At 36.9% G+C, this 17,670-nt stretch overlaps 1 protein-coding gene and 1 non-coding gene across 3 annotated transcripts in view; one reads left to right on the forward strand and one right to left on the reverse strand.

The window, feature by feature from the left end:
- Nucleotides 1–2,928: 2,928 nt before the first annotated feature.
- On the reverse strand, nt 2,929–3,000 carry Trnac-gca (transfer RNA cysteine (anticodon GCA)). The gene has a single exon. It is a non-coding gene; the product is annotated as a tRNA-Cys (tRNA).
- An 828-nt stretch (nt 3,001–3,828) lies between these two features.
- Nucleotides 3,829–17,670, forward strand: part of LOC149807401 (dynein axonemal intermediate chain 3-like) — a 135,589-nt gene continuing 121,747 nt past the window's right edge. The window contains exon 1 of one of the 2 annotated variants that reach the window (XM_089966322.1): nt 3,829–3,914. The gene's annotated coding sequence lies outside the window, so the exon portion shown is untranslated. Of the gene's footprint in view, nt 3,915–3,938; nt 4,142–17,670 lie in introns of those variants that run through there. The other variant, XM_089966335.1, reaches the window with a different exon arrangement.

Genomic DNA, 17,670 nt, shown 5'->3' on the forward strand with positions numbered 1-17,670 from the left:
TGCATTGGTTGAGCAAGTTAGATGTAGCATTCTGTGAAATTCTTTTGTCACAAAACGTTTTTAAAATTTAAATTAAAATATAAAATTGTCAATATGTCATTGTCATGGGCAGTAGTTTTAAAATCAAACTTAAGCTTACACATGGATGACAAGTTGGTCAGCTTATATCAATTACTTTTGATGGTTAGTTGTGTGACAAGTTAGTCAGCTTGTATCAGTTATGATGGTTACTGTATGACAAGTTGGTCAGCTTGTATCAGTTATAATGGTTACTGTATGGCAAGTTGGTCAGCTAGTATCAATTACTTTTGATGGTCAGTTGTGTGACAAGTTAGTCAGCTAGTATCAGTTATGATGGTTACTGTATGGCAAGTTGGTCAGCTTATATCAATTACTTTTGATGGTTAATTGTGTGACAAGTTAGTCAGCTTGTATCAATTATGATAATTACTGTATGACAAGTTGGTCAGCTAATATCATTTACTTTTGATGGTTAATTGTGTGACAAGTTAGTCAGCTTGTATCAGTTATGATGGTTACTGTATGACAAGTTGGTCAGCTAGTATCAATTACTTTTGATGGTTAATTGTGTGACTAGTTGGTCAGCTTTTCTCAGTTACTCTTGATGGTCATTGTAATACAAGTTTGTCTGATTGTATCAGTTACTCTTTATAGTGTATGACAAGTTTGTCAGCTTGTATCAATTACTCTTGATGGTTGGTTAGGTTGTATCAGTTATTCATGATGGTCACTATGACAAGTCAGTCAACTTGTGTCAATTACTCTTGATGGTTAATTGTGTGACAAGTTGGTCAGCTTGTATCAGTTACTCATGATGGTCAATGTATGACAGGTTGGTCAGCTTGTATCAGTTACTCTTGATGGTCAGTGTATGACGACTTTGTCGGCTAGTATCAATTACTCTTGATGTTATTGATTTTACTAAAGATATGATACAGTCCTAAAGAGATGTACACCTTAAAACGGCAGTAGTTTTTAAAGTACACATTTTTGTTGGCTTTACTTTTGAACTAAAAACTCTGAACACATATCTAATAAATATATGAAGAAAATAACATCTCAAAATTATCATATCTAAGAATATACATATATTTGGTTTATTGTGAATTAGTTGATACAGTTTGCAGTGACTAATTTAATTGTCTCTTTTTAAACACTTTTCCTTCATTTATCAGTAAAACTAAATTTCATTTTAGACATTTAGCAATTTGGTGAATTAAATCTGCAAACCCTCAAAGGATCAGAAATTAATTTGTAAAGGGTGCAGCTTCAGTTTAAGTGTACATCATAATGGCTGGGTAGGTGTCATATTTAAAAACGTTACAGTGATGGACACTAGCAATTGGTGTGTGATTCCAAGCAATCTTGGTGAGATTAAGGTTAGGGACATTTTGTTTGCTTATTTTGGATGTGTATGCCTTGCAAAGGAGGGTAGGATAAAGGAAACAAGAAACTAGAAAAACCATCAACTATTCAACTTAAATGCCTGTATATTTATATATACATACCCACAACTGGAATTGAACCAAAGTCAACTCTATGGAACATGATGCTTTTTGACACCATTACAGTTCTATGGTCTTAAAATAAGTAATACTGTACTGTGTATTTAGAACTAACAAGTTTTGTAAAATTCAACAAATAGCTTTTTTCCCTAGAATACAGTGAAAAATCTGAAAGAACTTATAGTATTGCAAAATAAGTCCCAAATAATCGTAGAATTTCGAACACAATTCCCAATGATTAAAGTTATGAACAAACTTAGTGATATTCTAAAATAAATCCATTGCTGGAAGTCTTCATATGCCTGTGGTGGCCTGTGACAAAGTGAAGTGCCAACAGTCATTTGTTGAATCAAAATAATACAATCAAAGAATATATCATTATTTGAAATTTCACTATAAATCCAAGTGATTATTTCCAAGAATGTTATTTTTGAGCACTTATTATTTCCAGAAAATAACTAGAATTAAATAATTTGAATAAATAAATTCCAGCCCATATCAAATACTGGATAACTATTACTGTGCCTAATAAAAAAAATTTTCTTAAAGGTTCCAAATGATTACAAGATAAAATCTTAGTTAAATTTTGAATATCTGTTAAAAAGTTAACAAAGTAAACACAATGTCCTTGACTCAAACCAAGATAAATATGTTTATTTCTATTAATAATGACCCTAATATTAAATCCATACTCAGAGAAAAAATATTAGCTATGTATTAGTTGTATACATAAGTTTAAAAATCAATGCTTTTGGTTAGGAACAAAATGAACTTTATTTTGAACAAGAAAAGCTACAAAATACAACTTTACATAACCAACAGCATGGAAATAAAAACCAAACAACTAAACAATGCAAATTAAATAAACCTCTTACGATGTTTTTCTGTCTCTGAACTTTAAATGGTGCTGATCTAATGTTCAATATGTCTAGTTAGTCCTAAATGAAAATGACTAACCTTCAGTATGGCAACTATAGTGGCTGTTTGGAAAATATTGTTAACTCTGCTCCTTCCAAATGGATGGCTGAATCACCAACATACTTCTTATGATATCAAGTTGGTCTTACTGTAGTGAAAATGGTACCAGCCATACATCTAATGTCTGTCTTGAATGGATAATCATTATGACATGAAGTTTTTCCAAAAACTTCTACTTTGTCCTAAGTTAAAATGATGTTAGTATGACACCACAGCAGCTCGTTTGAATTTTTTTTAATTGCTGAAGAATATGGTTTCAACAATCAGCAGTTGGAACTAAGAAATGGTTTTGTTCATTGTAGAGTTAGTCCTTTTGAGCTTTTTCATGAAAAAGAAATGTAAGAATCTTGAATTCAAGTAAGTTAGGAAGGGGGATGTAGAAAGAAAAGAAAATTAGAAGAAATGAAAAAAAAAAAAAAGCCGCAGGGGGCACCCGGGTTCGAACCGGGGACCTCTCGATCTGCAGTCGAATGCTCTACCACTGAGCTATACCCCCTATACACTTACTACAGTTGTTATTAGCTTTCTTAAATATAACTGTTAAACTACATTCTTTCTTTCCAATAAAGACCATTCCAATATTTTTTTTAAAAATATTTATGCGGGGGTGCTCACCAGATAATATGTGCTTTTGAGAGAGTGACGTATGTAAGGTGAAGTAGTACGCATTTAAAACATGCACAGTGGAGAGAATGTTGGCATACCTCTATGCTACATTAATGTAATGTAGATGATATTTCTTTTGGATATTGTACTTTTGGAAATTTTACATGATTTAAGCACACTGCTAATTAAAATGACTGCTCATTTATGTTAGAAAATCAGCCTGAATTAGTCTAAAGTACACTATACATAGCAGCTATTAAAATAGGGAAAATGAATTTTGCCAGACTAAACAATACCAGCTTCTGAAAGTGCAATGAATGAATTACCAAATATATGAAATGTCAACAAAAAAAAAAGTTATCAGCTCTCTTTTATACAATTTACCTCTGAAGTTCAGGAAGTGAAAATGACCAAGTAGAGCTTGCACTTTTTTGAAAGATGCACATCCGAAGTAAGGCCAAGCTGTATACTCTAAAACCAATAGTACACCCATCAATCATACACCAAAATAAAGGGAATTAAAGGTTCTTTGCATTATACCTAAGATATACAAGGTCTTTTTTAAATAGCCAGTATAACCAGTGAGGAAAGCCGGGGAAATTATTTTTCTTTAAAATCCTAACTATGCAAAATACGAAACTGTAGAGCGCCACCTACATTCCCATGTTTATTTATAAATTCTTTATTATCCATTATCAATTGGTCACAGGAAGTCCATCACTAGGCCATTTCCGTCAGGTTTTGAAATCACCTTGGGCATAATTCGTCGACTTTAGAACGATTCTGGACTACTTTCGTTCACAGGTAATATTATCACAGCGGAAAGAGAAAAAAAAAAAAAAACCCAGTAACAATCAGAATATCCTCGGCATTTGATTTCGTAGCATATGCGTGCACTCTGCCAAAATCACCAAAACACATTCAATTAATGTGTATTTGTACAACTGTTTCTGAGGAATATTTCACGACCTGACGGATTAGAAAGAAGACTGGCAACAAGAATTCCAGCCGATGTGCATTGCAACTTCAAGGTGAAATAGTAGAGTTATTCCAGCCGATTTAACCATTTTCTTCATTTGATGTGTTTGGTGATTCACCTCTGGTGGCCCCTCATATGTTACAACAGGAAAGACCCAGTCGGTTCAGACTGCGTCGTTGTCTCTTTCTGCTGTCATGTTGTTTAATATGAACAAAAGTAGTTTCAAATATAGTTCTCAATGGAGACGAATTTCATTCATGTTTCTGTATCGACTTGACGGATAAAGTAAAGCCGATAGATTCCAATTGATGTGCAATACAATCAGAAGCTCGATCGACTATTTAAGTCATATTAAGAAACCAACTCGGATGTAGTTGCAGGAATATAAAGAAAAGTAGTCAATGTTTCCATTGTGGGTTTGTTTTTTTTCCTGTCGCCATACTTTTCAAGTTGACAAAGTATTTACAAATATAGCTGTCAATGGCGGCAAATTTTAGTGAATGTTTCTTTATCTTTTTTTCTTTTCTTTTTGGGGCACCAGACAGAACCCACCACCAAATTTCCACACAAAAAAATAGTGTTTTTGTGTTTATGTTTCCTCCTAAGGTTCGTGTGTTTGTATTCTTTTATAAAACGAATTTATACCAAAAATTTATTCATCTGCAAAAAAATTTTGAGGTATTTTATTTCTCTTTCTTTCCCTTAGTGTTATCTAAAGAGTTGTTCGTCCGAATTAAGTTTTTATCCTAGTTGGAGTCTCTTCCCTTGTTTGGTAGTGGTGACCTTTGCCAAGGTTCCCCCAAGTCCTGTGTATGCTATGTGAGTATTTGCTATATTGTGTGTGTGCTATAGATGTATATGTTAGGACAGCATTTGAGTCAAATCTCCCATCAAGTTTAGCAGCAGGGAGGGCGAATCCTACAACTTTTAGAAGGTTCCAAATGCCGAAAGAAGCCCTTTATGAAAACCGCGATGACGCTTTATGTAAACGCAATTGTCGCCGTCGTTGCTGCCCTTTGTTGTCGTTGCCCTCCCTGCTGCTTCCTGCGTCCCTTTTTGAAACCCAAGGCCTTTATCGATGTACGAAAAATTATCCAAAAATTTTATCTAACCCGATTCGATACCGTGTTCGAGGATCGTGTAAATTTATCGTTATAAAACCATACGAGGTTGGCTGAGCCTGACTAAATAGATTTCTAAGCTGATTATAATCCATATCACCGTCACACCAGTTCTGATAAATATATCGTAGCGTGTGCACACCAACTCCATTAAACACAGCAAGAATATTACAATTTTCTCTGATTACTGGTGGTATTTGTGTTAATTTTTGAGTAACATAAATCACATCTGTGTTTTTATGTCTTCCGCGCGAAAATATTTAGCTGAATTGGACTGTTTGTCAAGCATTACATCATCGTACACAACTAAATTGTTAATGGATTCATCAATATCATCTAAAGACGGCGCTTCATCAATATCAGTAATAAATTCAACAACATCATCACCGTTTTCATTTAACGATTTTGCAGTCATTAAAATCCTTCAACACGTTATAACAACGCTGGTCATCTACAGACGGGGCTACCAAATACAACTTTGTCCCACTTCATCCACTTCATTATTAAATTTAACAATAACTGAGTCTTACCCGATCCAGATGGACCCGTGATAATCAATCGGACAGAATTTGGTAGCATCGGATGGTGCTTAACCGGTTCTCGTTTCCTTGTAGTAGAAAAGTCAGTGATCTCCATTAGAATAATATAATATAAATATGGATCTATATTGTGTGAAATGTAGAGCACGTACCCCAACAAGTGATCTAACAACTGTTACAACAAAAAATAACAGATCTGCGGTTTCGGGCAAGTGTGAGCGATGCGGTATAAAAAAGTTCAAATTTATCTCCCTGACTCCGTCAGGTGCTAAGTCAGCGCCAAAACCAAAGTCAGCGCCAAAACCAAAGCCAAAACCAAAGTCAAGTATAAAAAAAAGGAGGTGATATTGCCGCCAAGTTAGGAAAATTACCAGGAGCTCCGTGGGCTAAATACCCAGGAGAAAAACATCTCCCAGGATATAATTATTGTGATCCTGGAACCAGACTTGATGACCAAGATCGACCAAAAACCGGAGAATAACCAATAAACGATATCGATAAAGCATGCCATGTCCATGATGTAGCTTATAAAAGTACAAATCTACAAGATAGGCATCTCGCGGATGTGAAATTAATTCACGCGCTAAATTCCATTACTGATAAATCTTTCAAGGAGAGGTTAGCTAGTTGGTTAATAAAATCTGCGATGAAATAGAAGTTTGTATTAGGCGCTGATAATTAATTATAATGGAGTCGATTTATTATTCCCCAAGAGGATACTGGAGGGGTAGCGCAGCAATTAGTAAACTTGCCAGTGAAGCAAAAGTCACACGTGATACAGCAGCAGATTGGTTATCCAAACAGGCAATATGGCAAATTTATCTACTGCGTCCTAGAAAAATTAATTTTGCACATTTTAATGTTAGTGTTCCTAATGAAGTTCATCAGGCTGATATATTATTTCTGCCACATGATACCGTTCGTCGTCGAACATATAAATATGCGCTAGCTGTAGTTGATGTTGCAAGTAAATACAAAGATGCAGAACCGTTAACGACTAAAACAGCATCTGAGGTTGCTTCTGCTTTTGAACGAATTTATCAACGAGGACCTCTACGATGACCAAATCTATTACAAGTTGATCCTGGCAAAGAATTTCAGGGTGCAGTATTATCAACGATGAAGCAACATAATGTCACCATTAGACGAGGACATACTGAAATTCACCGTGATCAGGCAATTGTTGAACGATTTAATCGACAACTTGCTGAGCGGTTATTTGGATATCAGTATGCGAAGGAATTCATTCAGGACAAGAGATCTCGCGAATGGGTTGCAAGATTACCAAGCGTGATAACTGCATTAAATAATGAAATAACTCGAACAACCAACATGAAACCTATTAATGCAATTACCAAAAAAAATATACCACAACGACGTGATTTTTCAGTACAACCAATACTGGGTGATGTCACTGTAAGATATTTATATGAACCAGGTGAACTTGAAGGTGGTAGAAAAAGAGCGACTGATCCTATCTGGAGCATCATGACACACAAGATATCTAACATAACTAGATCCACTGGTAGACCAGCAATCTACAGGCTGGATTCAACTGCTCCTCAACGTGGATTCACACGTGAACAATTACAAGTAGTTCCCCAAGACACACATTTACCGCCCAAATTACTTAACTAGCACCACGACTTCGATTACATTCAAGACATGTCAACATCACATCTTGTCATGTATGACCGTGACTATTATCTTTTCTGTCTACGGTAAATTGTTTTTGATTTTTATTAGTGCAACACCACAACATTATACAATTACAGCTCGCACAGTGATTATTCTGTTGTTGTTTCAGTGTCATGATAACTTCAACATCAAGGTCAAAATCGCGATTATTTTTTTGTCACTCTGTTTGTAACCGGTTAATTTTTTTCTTATTATATCACTGTTGTTTTCATTATTAATTTCATCAGCCATTGACTCTTCCAAGACAATTCTTCGCAATTGAGATATTCTTCTGACTCTGAACACTAAGTTTGACCATTCGATGCGATCATCAACGATCCAAACAACTGTGTCAGAAATAGTCAGTCCTTGAGATGAATGAATCGTCATTGCGTATCCTAGCGTCCACGTGGATTTGTTCATTTTTAGTGCATCTTCAACAACATTGACATCAACTGTGACAATATCATTTAATACTAAATTCTGTTTTCTCCTTGACTCTGTCAAGGGTCCTGGTATATCAACGTCAATATTTTTTAGTCTTTTATCAGCTGGTCTATAACACAATGGCACTGGCAACATTGGAAACTTTTCTCGTTGTAATTGAAATAACTGCTGTTGAAGTGTGTCTCTGACTATCTTTCTACTTGCCACTATCAAATCGTTTGGTTTCCACGTTTGCAGAAAGTCGCTCATTGAAGTCTCTGAAATTATTTTACGCATAATTTCACATTGAATTTTATTCGGTTATAATCTGATTAATGTTTTAAATTCCTTCAACGTTGCATCAAGAGATCTATAATCATCAGACACTTCTTCATAATTACAAAATCTTTTAACCACAAATGGGAAGATGGACCAACAAAAGGTGGTGGCTGACCGTGATCGCCGCACATTATCACTGCAGTATTTTTTGTTAGCAGCCAATCAAGAAATATTTTTAATATATCTAACGGTACCGTACATATTTCATCTCAAATTATAACTTTTGGAATATATTTCTCTCACATTCGATCTGGAGTCCACACACCACCACTGTATTTGAAAAAACTGTGATAAGTACAAGAATTAACTCCTCGTTGTTTTATCTGCCTGGCAAGTCTGTGTGTTGGTGTTAGCACAATCATATCTGAATTTCGAAATAATTCAATCGCTCGAGTTGTCTTACCAGAACCTCCCGGTCCGTTCAAATAAACGGTTTTGTGTCTGGTGATTGGATCATACACAGACGGCGCCAACGACATTTCAGATAATTCTGATTTACAATAATTATCTTTAATCGCAACATCAGCGGATTCACAATATCCATGTAACATTTCCTTTTTTTATTATCCACGAACTCCATGATTCATCAGTGCTTGTAAAACGAGCCAATAATTCTGAATATCTTTTATCGATATAAAATGAATCCGTTGTAACTCTAACTGCAGTGTCAGGAAATATATTTATCATCGATAGCAAATTTACAGAAACATAAGCCAGCATCGAAGATCTTAAATGTGTGTACTGAGGTGATTCTCCATTAATATAACTAACAATTGTGCCCAACCATGTTCCGTCGGACAACAAAGCGTCCTCCCGATTACAAAATATATTTCTCGCAGCGGCATCAGCAGTTATAAAATTTAATTCAGCATCATCCATAATCAATCGTGAGTGATGTCGTTTATGATCATATGCACCACCTTGAGTAAATTTACCGATTATTCTTCTATCGAGATCTTTTGCCGTTTTTTCACTATTGCTGAGTTTAATGTTAAAAATATTAGGAGCGTTATTGTTAATGACATTCATGGTCTGATGGGGACACTCTCGTGCATATTCCTCAATGACTTCATCGAGACTAATACGCTCCGGTGTTGGTAACCAAACCGAAGTCTGCGGTCGATATGATATGATTGCTTCACTGACCGTCAACGATGCCAGTATTCGGCTGTCAAGCATATATCTCAACAACACTATTGGTGTCCAACGTTTCTCTGAGAAATGTCTGCCAAACCAAACATAACAAATTGGATGAAGTTTTTCAGCTAGCGCAAACGACATTACACGAGCAAATCCTGTCAAGTCAAAATCGGGTAAGGGACCATTTATAGCAACTCGCGTCATCGAGTTCGTGTGATGTCCAAATCTTTTAAAATATCCACTACACTCGCCCATCCCAAGAAAGCTTCCCGGATAACACGCAATCATGTCTACGGAAATGATATCCTTGTGGTCATACTTGGTATTCCACAAACCGCCATGTCCATGCTCGACACAACTCAATTGTATATCTTCGAGAAACTCACTTCGGGTTGGCTTCCATGAATTTCTTTCTCTGGCGGCGTGAGCGGCAACACTCGGAACTGTAAAACAATTAGTTAATAACTGCTCACTGTTTTCTGAACATCTCTGTGCGAGTTTTTTAATTTCCTGTTGCAGAGATTCCGTCCGGTATAATTCACCGTTAGATCTTACAAATTGATCATACTCGCCATCTTAGGAACTTTTAAACAACCACACCGACACAGGGTCGTTTTTGCTTATCTGTTTAATAAAATCAAACATATTTTTACCAGAGTTCTCCCCGGAAAACTCCGGGGGTAATATTTCACAACACGATCCCGCGGAAATATCGTAACTGCGTTAGTCCAAGTATGAGGGGCCTTGTGTACATATCTCCTCCACGGCGAATCGTGGTGGTGTGTTTTTCACCCCTGGGATTTTGATCTTGGGGGGTATGTACACAGACAGTTTCACTTTCGCTTTGGAGCCCCCCAAAATAAACAGTAACCTTGGATACAGAAAGCTCTACGTCACATGGGTCTCATTCAGAAAGAATGCGGCTATTGACTCTGTCACAAGGATGCCGAGAAGCCATTAGAAAGGCTCTGTAAGACTGAGATAAAATCTTCAAGATGAAATCGCCTTGATAAAATCAAGAAAGTAAAAAAAAGACAAAAATCTCAAGTCTGAAAGGACCTCGTGAAACACATAGGCCAGTGAAAGACCCATGATTGATAACCGCTCATCATGGTTGCTGTTTATTTTTTTTTTCTTTTAAATATATATATATATATATATATATATATATATATATATATATATATATATATATATATATATATATATATATATATATATATATATATGAATTACGAAAATATCAATGATGTGATTGTTGCTATTAAAAAATTAGAAGAGCGCAGATTTAATATATCCTATGAACTAAATCCTGAAAAAATCATGTCTGATTTTGAATCACTACATGAGGATAAATGCGCAGGGCGTTATATTTTGCCTGCTCAGTACAGATTTATAAAGAGTATCCAGATGAATTTATATAAATCGCTGGCTACAGTAGAAGAAGCACAAATGAATGAATTTGTTTCGTTGTCTCGTGCAATTGAAAAAATTAGGTTGGAATTAGCCCAAGAATATAAAACGAGGAAGATGATAAATAATTGTGTAAGAAAGCTAAAAAATTGTATGTCTCTTGACAAAGTCACGTTGATTTCATCAAGGAAGTAAATACCTAGAATGAAGTCAAGTACTTGGAAATGAAATTGAAAGTAAAAAAAATATATCACTCTTTTTTTACTTCCTTCATACTTGTTTAGATAATATTTCCCTTAGTCGATCGGATTTAATGCAAGAGTGCGCATAATTGAGAATTTGATCTCGGTCACATACAATTGAAATAATATGCTCGCGTCTGAGACTATCTAACTGTTGCTGTGTTAGTAAAAAAATCTTCGTTTCCATATTCGTCAATATTGAATTTAACGTTAATTTCTTCTTGGGTAAATGCGGCCTTAACTGCTTGCTCGAGCGCTTGTTTGTCATACACGAAAACATTTATGTGGTGGTACATATTTAAGATATATAAATCTAAGATCTAAATACGCGTATATACTCTAAAATTTGACGTATACTGCAATGCGCGATCACAATATATCTTTTTTTAGTCTTTTTAGTTGTGTATCAGTCAATATAAAATCGTCAGTGCCGTATTCGTCAACAATTATTTTTTCCGGGGTAACTTTTCCGGTTTTGACAGCGTCATCAAGAAGTTCTTTGTTATGTATGAAACATTTCACGCGGTGGTACATTATATAATACTCGCTTGAGCAATTGTCAGTGTGTGTTTGTATTTATTTATTTTTTTTACTTCCCCTTGACAAGGTCAAGGCCATTTGAAAGTCTTTAAGACTGAAAATCTTACGATTTGAAAGTGGAAATCTTTGACTTCTAAGACTGAAAAATCCTTAGGATTTCACAAGTAAATTAATATGTATTGTTTCACCTCGAAAATCAAGAAGGTGACTAGATTGGTCTGTTAGTTTGAAATTTATTCTGGTCAGCCACGGATTATGACATCGTAGATAGACTGGATTGATCGGCTCTTGCACGATTAGATATCCAGGTGGTACATCTTTCGGGGTGAATGAATAAAGAACAAATCCTTGCTGGGCTTGATTTGATACTGTCGTGTCCGTGCTGTAACTGCCATCAATGACATCACACAAGATTGACCGCGACCACTTCAGTTATGTTTACGATGCCCGGACATACATGTCGTCCGTCTCCGATTTGACTATTATTGTGTCTGAGGATAGTTGGCTCTGGTAGTATTTTTCTGTACTGTGCAAGTATGTTATCAAAGAACTCATTGATTAGATCGTTAACAGATTTTTTTAGTTCGGTTGCATTATACCCGGGAAATTTAAAATTTGGCAGAGTGGCTTCTGTTAGCGAATATGTAGTTAAAAATTGTTGTTTAAAGCGATTTAAGTCGTCAGTATAATCAGTTGTTGCCTGAATTACTCGCTGGTTAATATATTCCATGTCGGATACAAGCTGATTTAATATTTCAATCCGCATGATGATTTCGCTGCGTGAACTTGTTAATCAAAAAGATGTTCTTGGAAGCTCTGCCATAGTCGCTCTAGTTGTGTTTTATGTTCTTGATTAATGGTTTTAAAATATTCAATAATATGTCTTAGGTCAAGAATAAAAGAGCTAGTTCCTCCTCCCGGAAGTCGTTCATGAATAAAAAACCACCGAATATGGTCCTTACTGTAGAAGCCAAAATCACTACCCAACTTTGATCCTTTTATATTATCCAGACGTTGTTTGTATGACGGAGTGATTTCGTGATATGATTGTTTGTCAGTGATATAATCGGATTTTTTCGGTTCTGGTGGTATTGGTGGTGCCGGTGGTGGATTTTGAGGACATCCTAACACTGTTCTGATCGAACTATTATATATATCCACGACGTAGTCTGGGGTGCTTATTTCGATGGCAGAAGACAGGGTTGGCTCATGAACAGTTATTGTTATCTTAGATTCTTTTCCTGTGATATTTTTTATTCGACGTTGTAATTCTTCATTGATTTCTTCGATTTGATAAGACCCGGTTGGTAACCCAATGACATTCCAGTCGGGAGTGCCATCGGGTTTATTTTTATGTGCAAACACAAACGAATTATTTGCTGGCAATCCACCAAATAATTTTGATCTGATATTGGGCCAGCTGTGATACACTCGTAATTGTGCTAACGCGATCTCGTTTACTGGAATCGCAGTTGGAAAATTAATACTGAATTCTGGTTTAGTCGAGATTGCTGTTATCATTGAAGTCTTCACCGGATTTGCATTTGCGACTATATCGAGCAGAGCTCGATGAAGTGATTCCGACATTATTATTCATCTTTGTCGCTTCAAATGACTGGTGTAGTCTTCGTATATCCTAACCATTTGCGCGAATTCGAAATCTGATATTACTGTATCGTCGAGACTTGATGATATCAGCGACGATAATTTCGAGTAGGCGCTCGTGGCCGCATTGTTGAACTTTTCATATTCGTGCAATTTTGTTAACGCGCATGAGGATATTTTTTTCGCGATAATATTAACAATGCCTGTAATTGTCGTTGATGTTGAAACTGTAATTGTGATTGCGATTGCAGTTGTCACTGGTGTTAGCGCTGATAATAATACTCCCGTAGATGCAACTATCGCGAATACTGAATACACTATTGTGTCCAGGATAATTACACGCCGCTTGTATTTTTTTACTTTTATTGTGCATTCGTTAATGGTATTTTTTAACTCTGCCATTCGCGTACTTGATCGTACCTATATTGCTGAGCATCTGACATCATTTATTATTTTACGCAGTAACCATTGAGGTGTTTCAGCTACAAATTCCAAACACCACCAGTAAGATGTTGCGGTTATTTTCTTGTCGGCGGATTCCACTATAAATGTTTCTTCGGTTCCCTTGTTTAATATGATAGTCACAACCCCGGAAAACCTGTCAGTGGAATGTCGCCAGGGGTATGTTGTGAAAATTTCAAATTTTGCATTACTGAACACGGACAGCCTGTACACTCCAGTGACTGTTGCTGTATATTTGATAGTATTATTTTGTTTAGACCATATTGCAAATCCAGATGATACCGTGTATCCTATGTTGGTAATATGCCCGGCAGTTACTCCAGATGGGATTTTAATCAAACTGGTTTTGTTAACGATCTCAGGAATTTCACTTACGATATCCTGCTGTATTTGTTTGATCGTGTCAATGTTGGTCTTGATATCAGAAAGCTTCATATCAAAGGTGAGTGGATCACCAAAGAATTCGCTTGCGGTTTCATTAATTTTTCTAAAGTTTCTACGGAGATTTGCAAACGCGTTTACGTGAACATCATACTCGGCCCGCAACGTGGATAATTTACCGTTAACGGTGTCAACATAATTTTTAGTCGCGGCATCTTCCGGGGATGTTGCATCTCTTAACACGATTATTTTGTTACCGTTTATGCTGAGTTCACCTGTCATTGTATCGCCGGTCTTTTTTACGCGTTCCCTTGAAGATTTTTGCGTATCATCTCTTAACGCCGCGATTGATATCAGCGAATCTCTGATTTTTCCGCTGTCAGTGAACACATGGATGTTACCCGGAGTGGCTCCAATAACCCTACGAATTATTTCATGCCATTTGATATCGCTGGTTTTTAGTTTTCCGTGTCGGTCCTGAAAAATAACAACCTCATCTGGGTCTACCCTGGTCAGGCTTAAAAGATTATCGATTTCATCCTTGGTCGCATATTTTGATAAATCTATATCGGTGCGCTTCACTTTTCTGTTGAGAAGAGATCTTCCGTAGATATCAACCATTATTCTTTAACGATTGTTTAAATTGACCCGCGGTATACTCATGCACGACTTTGTGAGGTGGTTTGGTTGACGCTGATATCGCATCGAGGACATGTAATACTTCACGACCACATATCGGAGGATCGGTTAGTGTTTGTGTTGGTAGCGTTGAGTACCAAACTTTCGATGGAGTGTTTTGCACATATTTGAGGAATTCAACTGGCGATGCTAACCCATACGAATCAAAATAGATAATTCCACGTGGATCGATCGCGCAAGCAACCCAGTGAGTTCCTGGACCATCGCTGTTATCGAGATTAATAATTCCAGTTTCTGGATTGTTTGTTTGTTGCGGTAACTGATCTGTCATAAAGACACCCTTGATATTTTTTATATTTAATTGTTTAACAGCATCGAGTAAATCAAAATCTGACATCGGTGAAAACACTTTGTGTTTTATCAGAACCATTTTGGGTACCATGAGGGCGGAGATCCTGGAAGTCTTAACCCGCGTCCTTTTTTTTTTTTTTGTATCCTTTTCCAGTTGCTTTCTTTAATGCCATTTCAGCAGCTGTTCCAACAGCTCCTAACGCGGCGGCCTTAGCGACAGCTGGGGCAACATCAGCTATCAGTGCTGGTATCGCGGCGAGAAGAGGAAAGATACCACCGGTTTTAATCATATCTTTGATGGCTTTTGGAGCAAAACTAAGTTGAACCCCAGTTTTTGCTTGTTTTGCTTTACTGAAATGATTAAGTTGTGTTTTAGTCAGCGATAATTTGTTTGGACCGCCATTAGAGATTTGATCTTGTTTCAAAGTTATTGTTGCCCCACATGCGCTCGCGTTTTTTGATTGTAATTTTTTCGCCTGACCAGGAGTCTGAGTGACATTAACGTGACTGTATGACATTTTATTTAATACGAGATTGATCTAATTGTCTACATGTTTTCGGAAAACTACATGTTTTCTACTGGTGCATCAATGACTCTCATTCGGCCACTAATGCCTTCGAGTAACATTGCTTTGTCACTGAGTATGACCGCGATTGCTCTGTAACCAGCATCGGCACCAGCTGGCGGGTCATTAATATGAGCTCGGAAGTGTATATCAACGACAGATTGTTTGGATAAATCAAGATGCTCTAGCGAAAAGTAATAAATCGTGTACAAATTTGTAAAATCAAACTGTGATATTTGCGTCCCAGTATTTATATTTATATTACGCGCCAGAAATGTCAGCCAGCGATTATATGCGCGCGCCACATGATTATGTGTAAAACAATGATATATCTTCGGACGGTTCTTGTTGTCCGTTTATTATCAACGAAACATCGGTAACGTTAAATTTTTCAAATATCATATGAGATTGTTTCTGATTGTTCAATCGGGTTTTATTTTGCAGCGCAATAAAAATATGTCGGCGCAGAAACGCCCTGTTGTGATGCTATATGCCAAGTAAATAAACCTCTGACGGTACTTTGGTTGGCATCTGTGGTTACTGTAAACCACGATAACAATGATTTACCACCTTGATTCATAAAAGAGAGCAATCGCGGTTCTTCTGTGATCGATGGAGAACCGGCATCCACAATGAGAGTTTTGTTATTTTTACTCTGCCAGCAAGAGCAGCATCACCATTGTCATCAGTTTTTCTTACGAGCACAACTCTGTGTTTAGCTCCAAAGATGACCCTTCTAACATCTCTGCAAAATCCGAAGATGTGAGAGAGTGGAATCGCGCACGAAAAACTGTTATTGTTTCCTGACAACATTGCTCGGCGTGTTGCAAATCCTAAGTTGTGAGTCTCGCTAACTTTTGTAACATTAAAATCAGCACCCGGTTTAGCTATGACCTTAATGGGGGCATCAGCTGGTCGATCAGCTGCAGAAGCGCCTGTTACTACCACTTCAGTATACTGAATATGATCAGCGTTGTCGGTAATATCTTTGGCAAACATCATTGATGGACCAGCTGATCTTGTAAAGTCGTCAGAATATCTCGCTAGACCAATTATTGTTGTGGTAACATCGACATCATTTTGAATCGATTCGATATTTTTTCCATCAATCATGTAGGTGGCGCTACTTAACAATGCCATGATCCCGTTGTTGACAAAACCAACTCGTGTATTGGGATCGTAGTTATTACCATTCGCCTTTACAAGTTCGCCTTCTACTTCAATAAACGCCTCAGCGGGCAAGAAATATCTACTTTTATCATGAACTTGAAGTTCGATACGCCCTCGTTGATCTGGGTTTCGTGCGTCATAGGAATAAAATTGATGATCACGCACTGAGTTATCTTTCTGAACCGGCTCATCTATATTGAATGCTGTGTCGGATATGCATTTGAACATTTTATACTATTGCGTATTTTTCCAAATGGTAATTATCTTCGTCGCACACGAAGTCCACTTCCTGTTATCAAATTTGCTGTAATATTTCTTTGTGCGTCAGATTCCTGATCTATCAACGCTGCTAGTTTCTGATTTACAGCCTGATTTATCACCTTACTGACATCCGCGGCCATAATTTCAGTGCTTGGTAATTTCACCGGTGGTGGTGAACCTCTTTGAGGTTTACGCATTAGTCGCGCTAGTTTTTCTTTGATTGCCGAGAGTGCCTTACCAGCAGCACTAACAATTGCACCAGGAGCTTTTTCACCAACAATATTAATGGCTTTCATTGATAACTGTTTTGCAAGAGGACCCACTTTTGGTGCTAACCCCGCAAATAAACCCTGAACCACATCGCCGAGTCCGTCTCCGTAAGTTGCTCTATAAACTGGTAATCGTGAGTTTATTGCTCTGACTTGTACGGGTGTGTAATGTTTGTTGTATATAACCATATTATGTTATTTGTTATTATTTATCTAATCGCTGTGACTTTAGTCACTATAATCGTCAACGAGTTCATCGACGAGTTCTTGGTATATGTTAGCATCCATAACACCACCTTGAAATAATCACCGACAAATATCAGCGGCTTCATTAATTATTTCTGGTGAGTTATTCCCAGCTCGTTTTCCTCCTATGAGAACTTCTAACCGCGAAACGTCATTGAAAATATTATCAGGGTAGGGAATAAAATCACTTCCCA

This window comes from Sinohyriopsis cumingii, chromosome 1 (assembly GCF_028554795.1).
Source record: "Sinohyriopsis cumingii isolate HCF-2022 chromosome 1, ASM2855479v2, whole genome shotgun sequence".
Taxonomy (NCBI): domain Eukaryota; kingdom Metazoa; phylum Mollusca; class Bivalvia; order Unionida; family Unionidae; genus Sinohyriopsis; species Sinohyriopsis cumingii.